This window comes from Rhinolophus ferrumequinum, chromosome 2 (assembly GCF_004115265.2).
Source record: "Rhinolophus ferrumequinum isolate MPI-CBG mRhiFer1 chromosome 2, mRhiFer1_v1.p, whole genome shotgun sequence".
Classification (NCBI taxonomy): domain Eukaryota; kingdom Metazoa; phylum Chordata; class Mammalia; order Chiroptera; family Rhinolophidae; genus Rhinolophus; species Rhinolophus ferrumequinum.
Window position 1 is genome coordinate 50,605,867 of NC_046285.1, and position 11,101 is coordinate 50,616,967.

The following is an 11,101-nucleotide window of genomic DNA, read 5'->3' on the forward strand; positions in this document are numbered from 1 at the left end:
GGCTGGACCTCCTGCGCCCCCAGAGGAGATCAGAGCCACCAGGTTTCCTTCCCCCTGCAGACTCCAGGAGCCCCATGGCCACAGCGGCCTCAGAAGCCACAGCTAAGGGTGGAAGGAAAGAAGTCCCAGTGTGACATCACAGAGGCTGAGGAGAATGGGAAACTCTGGGGGTTTCCCATTCTGCTGCTCCAGGGACTCTGCAGCAGAACTGTCTGCAAACCTGCCCCACTCCCACTCGTGCTGGGGACTGAGAGCTCCTGCCGCTGGGAGGAGGTTAACTTCCAGACCACGAGATTAGAGAAACTCATGGGGAGGACGTGGGTGATTCTAAAGACCCTTTCAGGCTCTGTGCTCATTGAAGCCGTGCTCATTGCTCGCTCTATCTCCATTTTTTCCTTTTTGTTATTATAGAATTCCACTTTGGGAGAAGGGCAGCGAAATAATTGTCCAGCTTCCCTTGTTTACAGGGTTGGCTTCATGACAATTCCGGTCACTGAGATATAAGTGGGTGTCTGTTGAGGGTTTCTAGAAAAGCTTTTGCCTTCCTGATAAAAGGGGGAAAGGACATAGTTGGCACAGTGCTGCCCCTCTCTTCCTGTCTTGAACCTAGATGCGCTGGCTGAGGGTGCCACATTGGACCCATTAGGCAATAAGTCAACATGCTACACAGACAGAGTGACATTGTTGAGTCTCTGCCCCAGCCTTGAACTGCCTCCCTCTGAGTTGCTTATTATGTGAGAAAAATAACTGGGTTTTCTGTCGCCTGCAGCTGACGTTTGTCATTTGTTTTAGCCACTGAGCATCTGAACCCCTCTGTGTTTGGAGGATTCCCCTCACTGTGACTCTTGATGAAGGGCAAGGACCGGTCCCCATCCCGGTTGGAGCTGAATATGCCAGACACTCACATTGGAAGCCTTTCTTCCAGCTAGCACACAGGCCTGTGACCCAGGCGCCACCAAGTAGCTGACAGGGGGGTCTGCTGAGATGCAGCAACTGCACATATTGTCAGAGTTCCTATGTGTGGAAGTGTAATGGACATTTTGAATGTCACTTTAATTTCAACAGAGAATGTATTATTCTTCAACATGGATAAAATTTGTAATTCTAAGATTCTTACTTTGAATTGGACAAAATGAACTAGAACATTTTGGGGAAATTAATTTGATTAAAAACAGCAAAAATCCCTCATCAACACACAATTATTGTTACTTACATTTTTTTGTCTATAGAAACATATTTTTCCTTCATGATAGTCAAATTAAGAGGTTCAAAATCAATGTAGTAAGAATTTTATCTTACAATATACTTAATAAGATTATATTTTAATACTGAAGTTTAAAGCTTTAGGTATTTTCATTTGTCATCATTTACTATAAATATATATGCATGCACATTTAAAATGTAAAAATAAAAATATACTTTTAAAAATATAAAAATATTTATATTTTATATAAGTATATAAAATATAAATATAAAATATTTATAAATATATAAAAATATACTTAAAGTAATATTTTAAAGATATATGTATAATAGGAAAGCATTGGTAGCTTGGAAGAGAAATGATCTTTGAATAACACTATTTTCAACATGATACAGTGAAAAGTTCTTTGCTCTCTGCCTATTCTACCAAATAGTAGACGGTTATTATCTCTCCTAATCTAAATAAGTAATATTAATGGCGTCTATTCACTTACATGCTTTTTTGCTGTTTTTGGAAATTTTATGACCATGGACAATGATAAGCAAAATAATAGATTGATAGGAGAATCCTCACTTCTAAAATAAAACTAAAAATGCTGAGTGTTACGTTACCTTCTGTTATGCCATATAAAAGATTGTTAGTTCGATTAACAATACAGCCAACACTCTAACCATTTATAATTCTCAGGCACCTTTGTTCTTATGTGGCAACAACTTTTTTTGATGCTGCTATTTTCTGATACTGGGCCCCAAATTCAGAAGAATAAAATTGACCTCGTGTCTTTTCGACTGCTAGGTAAATCAAAGGCTTGCTCCCCACTTCGTAAGCCATGACATGGCACTCTCAAGCTTTGATGGATGTTCAAAACAGAAATAATTCACATGCTCCATATTTTCTTCATGTGCTCAATGGTATTGTGCCCTACTTATTGGGCCCATGTTGTGGGGTAAGCTTATAAATAAAAAAAGAGGATTTCATCTAGGTTTGGTATCGGTGAAGGGTTATCAATATGAATATGTTTTTCAGTAATTTGGATACTCTTGCAGAGTGGGTAAAAGCACACTAGAATTCAAGTGCAAGGCCCAACACAGAGACTGTTAACCAATTGGCTTCTAAGAGTATTTTGTTCCTTGGTTTAAAACACTCATGGCAATTGGCAGCACTGTGGCACGCACTTTACAGAACAGATTTGTCAATGTTTTCACTGTCCATTAACACATTTTCTCCTCAGGTTAATCGTCACTCCACACCAGCCAGACACACTGGCCTCCTTGCTGTTATCAAACACACCTGGTGTATTCCAGTCCTGGGTTCCTGGCACTTGCTGCTCTCTTTCCCTGGAATTCTCTGCTACAAATATTTGCAGAGTGTTCTCCCTCACTTCACAAGCTTTGTTCCAGTGGTATCTTATGTCATTATCCAGATGCCTGTATTACTATTTATTTCCTTAGAATAGATTCCTAACGGTTAGATTTGGGGTCAGTGAATGTGACTATTTAAAACAGCTTTTGCATAATTTGCAAGATGCTTTCCAGAAGGCGTGTACACATTTATACTCCCACTATGAGCATACCCAAGTTATAATACTAACACTACAATTAAATATTAACATTAAATAATTTCTCTAATTGTGTAGATGACAAATGATATTTTGTGTAGATATTTTGATCTTTTCATTTATAGCTCCTTAAATTACTTGTAAGATTCAATATTTTATGAACCTATAGATCATTTTCTTATAGTTATTTTGTAAATTGTCTATTTACATCTTTTGTTTGCTTCCATTTCTTTTTTTTTCCTTTCTTTCTTCCTTCTTTCCTTCCTTCTTTCCTTCCTTCCTTCCTTTCTTTCTTTTTTCTCACATTTCAATGTGGAAGTGTTGGGGTATTTTTCTTTTTTAAATGGTGGTAAATACAGGTAACATAAATTTCACAATTTAAACCACTTTTTTTTTTTTAAATTAGCTAAGTATATTTTTCACATATAAGTTATACATGCTGCACTCAGGGAGGCCAGAGGCCATATTTCTATTCAAATGCAACTTTCTGGAATAAAGTAGTAAACCTAGAAATCAACAAGAAAAGGCCTATGAAGAGCAGACACAGCTGACATAATAAATTCATGATTTTGCTTAGTAGGAAGGGCACAAAGGTCCTCATGCTGAGTCCAATTGCTCTTAGTTTTAATTCACATGCCTAACAAGTTTAGTTATGCCAGAAGGTTGGAAGGCAGGCGAGAGCAGCTAGAGGCAGATGCACAGACCCAGCCATCTTGAGAGGAAAGGACATGGCGGGATGCAGAACAAAGCACGGCCAGGACGTTCTGGACAGGGACAAACATGCACCTGTGCCCCAGTCGGCATATCAGTTTAACGACCACACGGAAAGGAAAATCCTGAGGCAGTATAAAGGTGAATTATACTCGGTATACTCTACAAGGTTGGGGAAACCATTACTTATAGTAGAAAATGTGACCAAAACAAAGTAATCTTTAAAAGCATAGAAAAAACAGACTTTGGATACAGAATGACTGTGTATATACAGCCTTAGTTTCTTCAACAATTAATATGTATTACCCCACAGGTTTTTATAAACATTACATGAGCTAATGCATACCAGGCTCCCGAGAGCACCTTGCACACATATAAGAGGTTTTTAGTAAGTAGTGGTATTTTCATTACAAAAAACAATTAAAAATAGGTTTCCCTTATCTGGAAAATTCCCTTTTAGTGGTGTATCTAATTTCCTGATCACATTAACAGAAAAATTACTGTACCTACCTTAATTTATATATTAAAAGCCAAACACATTATAAAAAGCATTATAACTTCTAAATATGTAACAGTAATCACAATGCTCTTCCAAAGATTACCTGGAACCTTAAAATATTTCCCTGATTTTGGATATCAAAGTATTTATTTTTGTCTTTAGAAATGGAAATGCTAAACAAGGTTCCTCAGCTATACCGTCTCTCTTTCAGGTTACACACACAGCTGACTCTTACTAAAATAAGTTTCAAAAACATAATGAAAACAGGAACCATAATGGGTATATAACGTTAACACCTTGGTAACTGTTGGTTGCCACTGTCCTCTTTGCTTTCGTATCTACTCAAATGCCAAAGAGAGTCCACTAAATTTAATAAAATGCCAAAAGAGTTCATTGATACAATATGTGAGACTAGTGAAGCAGATCAATCACTTGCAGGGAAGTATAGCACAGCAGAATTTCTAGATGGACAAAGTGTGTCTGTTGCAAACACATCAATATCTTCTTGGGTGAAAGTTTCGGGATCTTCTCCCATCATGTTGGCTAAATGTCTCTTTCCTATGTTGAATTCCTCAATCTGCTTTTTAATAAAATCCGCTGTGTAAGTTTCACGTCTTAAGGCTGCCACATTTTTCTTTGTTGTTACAACTGTGGTATGTCTGAGCCGTAATACCTGGGATCAGGAACCTGTTTGCAACTCAGTAGCCGCGCCTTTCCAAAGGCCTTGTCTCCAAGCCAAGTTAACTCTTCCCCGGAGAAAGAGCCTGTAGGAGACTACGGCGCCACAGAACACACAGGGAGCCGCCATATTGGCTCTAAACCACTTTTAAATGTACAGTTCAATGACATTAAGTACCTTTCCATTGTTGTGCAGCCATCACCATCATCCCCCTCCAGAACTTTGTTGTTCCCGCACAGAATCTCTATACCCGTTAAACACTAACTCCTCATTCCCTCTTCCCCTCAGCCCCTGGTAACCACTGTTTTACTTTTTGACTCTATGAATTTAATTATTCATGTAAGTGGGATAACACAATAGCTGTCCTTTTGTGTCTGGCATTTGGCATAATGTCCTTAGTTTCACCTTTGGCCTTTAGCTGTCCTGGAAATTGGTATGTTGTAACATGTACCAATTTCCTTCCTTTTTAAGGTTGGATAATATTTCATTGTATGTATATGCCACATTTTGTTTCTCCATTCATCTGTTGATAGACACTTAGGTTGTTTCCACCTTTTGGTGAAAGTGAGTAACGCTACTATGAACATATATGCACAAGTATCTATTCAAGTTTCTGCTTTCAATTCTTTTGGGTATATATCCAGAAGTGAAATTTCAGGATTATCCAATAATCCTATGTTTAATTTTCTGAGGAACTGCCATACTGTTTTCCACAGCCACTGCACCATTTTACATTCCCCGAACAATGCACAAGGGTTCCAATTTCTCCACATCCATGCTAACACTTTAAAAAAAAAAATCCATCATATTAGATATAAAGTAGTATCTCATTTGTGCTTTTGAAGGAAATGTTGGGTTTTTCTTTCTGATTTGCAGGAGCTCTTTTATATTAAAATTTTGGGTTGTGTTTATTGCAAATATGTTTTCAGTTTGTTGTTTACCTTTTAATTTTGTGTGAAATTTTTAATGTAAAGTTTTTGTTTTTGTATTGGGGAAGGGGAACAGGACTTTATTGGGGAACAATGTGTACTTCCAGAACTTTATTCCAAGTCAAGTTGTTGTCCTTTCAATCCTAGTTGTGGAGGGTGCCGTTCAGCTTCAAGTTGTTGTCCTTTCAGTCTTAGTTGTGGAGGGCGCAGCTCAGCTCCAGGTCCAGTTGCCCGTTGCTAATTGCAGGGGGCGCAGCCCACCATCCCTTGCGGGAGTCGAGGAATTGAACCAGCAACCTTGTGGTTGAGAGCCCACTGGCCCATGTGGGAATCGAACTGGCAGTCTTCGGAGTTAGGAGCACGGAGCTCCAACCGCCTGAGCCACTGGGCCGGCCCTTTTGTTGTTTTTATGTAATCAAATCTGTTGATCATTTCCTTCACATCATCTTACTTTACTTCTAAGGCTTTCCCTCTCCTTCTGATAAATACTTAACTATTTCTTGTTTTCTTTTTCATTTAACTCTTTGATCTATCAGAAATTAATGTGGGTTAAGATAGAAGGTAAGGGTCTAATCATGTATTTTTCCCACATCATCATAATCACTTGTTCCAGCGTCATTTATCGAGTAAGCTTTCTTTTCCCTCTAACAACAGACACTAAATTTTTCATATATATTAAGGTCTGTGGGTGGCACTGCGAGGTACCTCTCAGACCCCCCTCCAGAAATGAAGAACTTATGCCCCCAGCTGTTGGAAACAGCCTTAGCTTGGGGGATTCCCTCTCCTAAAGAAAGCTGCTTACCCAAGGTCCCAATATCTTCCAGGGGCAGCTTGCGTCTAAGGAGTGGCCAACATAAGGGTATAAAGGCCCAGCCACTTTGCCCCAATGCAAGACAATTCTGAAGGGCCATCCCATCCCACTGTGACCTTCGGGTTAGCTGAGGCCCTTACCACAGATTGCTCCCTTTGCTCAGTCCCATTTCCTTCCCTTCCTTTCCACTGTGCTGATCCTAAAATGATTCCCTAATAATCATCCTGCATGCTAATTTCTAGAGTCTGTTTGTGGACTTTTTCTTTCATTAACTTATTGAATTTAGCAACATGTAGTTCAACTTTTCGAATTCAGGGGTTTTTGCATTCTTGGTTCTCATCATCTGAATCCCTAAATTTATGATGTTACATAGTAAACAAAAACATCATAACACAAAGATAAGAAATAACACTAATAAATAAGAAGTGAGGCCCTATTCAAATATCACCTTTCATTGTAGACTAGCATCTTCCTTTCCCATCTCAACTGCAATGTAAAACAATCCCAAGTGCAGGTACAATGACAATTTATTGCAAAGTGAAATTTAAAATTTCACAGAATTTTATGATATTGATAGATGCTATATTAGAATACCATTTAAATCACCCCAAAAGTCTAAAACAGGTGAAAACTGAGGAAGGGAAAATCAACAGTTTGACAACATGGTGGGCTCTTCAAAAAAGAATGGCCTATGGCTTCACTGGTAAATTTTACCAATCATTAAGGAATGAACACCAATACTTCTCAAATTCTTCCAAGTAATAGAAGAGACAAAAAAATAAAAGAATACTTCCTAATTCATTCTCTTGTAAGGGTGAAACTCGGGGAATCAATTACGTAGTTAGACTTAGCTAACTAAGTTAGACTTGCAGTTGGATCCACCCTGATACTCAGCTGTTGTCTCTTTGTTTTTCCCTTCACTGATTGATTTAAGAACTCTGCTTTGTTCTCTTTCTCAAGGCCACACAGTCTTTGGTAATCTAGTTAATCAGTAGAGCACTAACCAAAAAAAATAAACCCTTAATCTTCAGGCAACCGACACCAGAATCCATTTTGCAACTCCCTTGCAGTTTTTACTGGTGACACATAAAGCCCCGGGCTGCAGTGGCCTAGTCCGGAGATAACATTATCTTAAAACAGACCAGACTCCACTGCAGATTAGTGTAGCCACCATGGAAATCAGTATGGAGGCATCTCAAAACACTGGAAATGGAACTACCTTATGACCCAGCAATTCCACTCTTAGATATCTATCCAGAGAAACCCAAGATGCTGACTTGAAAAAATATATGCACCCTTATGTTTATTGTAGCATTATTTCATAATAACCAAGACTTGGAAACAATTGAAATGCCCATCAGTAGATGACTAGATTAAGAAACTGTGGTACATTTATACAATGGAGTATTACGCAGCCATAAAGAAGAATGAAATTTTACCATTTGCAATGACATGGATGGACCTAGAGAACATTATACTAAGTGAAATAAGTCAGTCAGAGAAAGACAAATACCATATGATCTCACTTATATGTGGAATCTAAAGAACAGAATAAATGAGCAAAGTAAACAGAAATAGTCTCAGAGATATAGAGGAAAAACGGATGGTTGCTAGATGGGAGGGGGGTGGGGATGAGGGAGAAGAGGAGAGATTAGAAAACACAAATTGGCAACTACAATATTTCCACGGGGATATGAAAGACAGTTTGGGGAATACAATCATGTAAACATTTTTGCAGGGTATCCAATGGACACTTGTCTTATTAGGGAGACCACTTCATGGACGGTGTAGGTGCCTGACCACTGCACTGTACACCTGAAGCTGAAGCTGAATAATATTGTATGTCAACTATAATTTAATATATATAGTCACAGGATATGGAGTACAGCATAGGAAATAGAATCAATGGCGTTGTAATAGATTTATATGATGCCAGAAGGGCAATAGATTGGGGGAGGGAGGTTATCACTTTGTGAGGGGTGAAACGTCTAACTATTACATTGTATTGTACACCTGAAACTAAAAAAAAACAAAAACAAAAAAACCCAAACAGACCAGATCCTGGGACACATCAGCCTTCAGACCTGCCTGACTGACTCTCCCTTTCCTTTGTTCTGCTTCTCCTTGTGTAGCTACAAAAACCTTCTGACTGGTCTAGGACCAAGGAGATGGCCTTTGGGCAGCAGTCCACCATCCTCCCTCAGAATGCTGGCCTTCTGAATAAACCTGCTTTTCTTTCCACCAACCTTACCTCTTGACTTTGAACTTTTTCAAATGGCAGGCCACCGACCTGTAGAACGGTAACACTATGAGGTCAATATTACCCTGATACCAATGCCAGACAAAGACATCACAAGAAAAAAACTGCAGAGCAATATCCTTTATGAATATAGATGCAAAAATCCTCAACAAAATACTAACAGACTGAACCTAGCAGCATATTAGAAGCATTATATGCCTCACAACTGAGTGAGATTGATCTCAGGGATACAAGAGTGGTTCAACATACAAAAATCAATCAGTGTATTACATCACATTAATAAATGAACAAAAAAATACAATATGCTTTTATCAATGCAGAAAAAGCATTTGGCAAAATCTAACACCCTTACATGTTTAAAACATCCCACAGACTAGGAATAGAAGGGAACTTTCTCAACCTGATAAAGGGCATTTATAAAAAGCCCATAGCTAACTTCATACTTACTAGTGAAAGACTAAAAGCTTTCCTTGTAAGACCAGGAACAAGTCTAGTATGCTTGCTTTTGCCAATTCTATTGAACATTTTACTGGAAGTTTTAGCCAAAGCAATTAGGCAAGAACAAAAATAAGAGGGGGGCTGGGGGGCTGGATGAAAAAGGTGAAGGGATTAAGAAATATAAATTGGCAGTTACAAAATAGTCACAGGGATATAAAATACAGCATAGGGAATGTAGTCAATGACATTGTAATAACTATGTATAGTGCCAGGTGGGTACTAAACTTATTGGGAAGATCACCTCGTAAGTTATATAAAGGTCTAACCAGTATGCTATACACCTGAAACTAATATAATATTGTATGTCAACTGTAATTGAAAAATTAAAAAAAAAAACTTTAAGGAAAAATAAATAAAACATCCACACTGGAAAGGAAGAGGTAAAACTATCTCTAGTTGCAGATGACATAATCTTTTAGCTCACGGTTGGTGCAAAAGTAATTGAGGTTTTTGCAATTATTTTTAACCTTTTAAACTGCAATTACTTTTGCACCAACTAATATATAGAAAACCTTAAATAACACACACAGACAGAGCTAATAAATGAGTTCAGCAAAGTGGCAACATTATCCATAATAGCCAAAAAATGGAAACGACCCAAAAGTCCATTCACTGATGAATGAATAAAACAAAATATAATATATCCATATGACAGAATATTATTCAGTCATGAGAAGAAATGAAATACTGATACAGCTACAACATGGATAAAACTTTAAAACATTATGTTAAGTGAAAGAAGCCAGACACTAAAGGCCACACATAGTATGATTCCATTTAGATGAAATGTCCAGAGTAGGCAAATCCATAGAGCAGAAAGTAAATTAATGGTTGCCAGGGGATGGGAGGAAGGAGGAATTGGGAAATATGAGGTTTCTTTTGGGGATGATGGAAATATTCTGCAATTAGATTAATGGTGGTAATTACACAACATTATGAGTATACTAAAAACCACTGAATAATATACTTTAAAATGACTAAAACGATGAGTTCTATGTTATGTGAATTTTATCTCAATAAGAAACTTTTTTAGATATCAAATGATTGCAGAGCCCTGGGGAAAATTGATGAAATTCACGTGTGTGTGTGTGTGTGTGTGTGTGTGTGTGTGTGTTTTAAATATTTTGATCTTTCAAAAATGACCCTTAACACCGAGAGCCCAAATTGAAGTTATAGGTATCCTATCATGTTACCATACAATTTTGTGGGGGAAATTAAACCCCCCAATGAAGAATGATTCATTTTTCTTGGCTCTAGAAGTCAGTGACAGCTAGACGTCAAAAATGAACAAGAGAAGAATCTGATTGGCTAGTGCAGCTGGTCTTTTCTTGCCACACCTTTGCTATAGATGGGCTGGTCTTGAGTTAGGGCATTGCCCTATGTTAATCCATGAGTCACACTGTATAGAAGATAACCAGTTCAGGGCTTTGGATGGGGCAGAAGTACTCCATCAGAGCTAAAGCCTTCCCTCTCACCAGCACCCCCCTACTGCACCCCCCATGTCATCCATCCTGAGAATTATCCAGTCTCCCCAGCCCTTGCTGCCAGGCTATGGAAGACTGAGTGTCACCCCAGCTGCCTTCCCTTCCTGACTCCCTCCTTCTTTTCAACCCTCCTCTCTCCTCCCCTCCACACCCCCCAGTTCTGTCCTTGAAGAAGTTTCAGAGACCATCCTCAGCGCCTGTTATCTGCTCTAGGTAAGTCTAAAGTTCAAGGCTTTAGGCAATTAAGCTCAAGGCCTCTCACAGGCTAGAGATGAATGACCCAGGGAGCATTCCTGTGGCAATGGTTTGAGGAGGTGAGTCAACAGAGGCTCTGTCAGGGCAGGCCAGTCGGTTACGGCAATTGACCCTCTGGGGGTCAGTGTCCGTGCCTTCCTTGTTGTTTCTGAACCTCCACCTTGGGGGTGATGGGGCCTGAGACTTTGGGATCACTACACTGTCCTGTCCCTG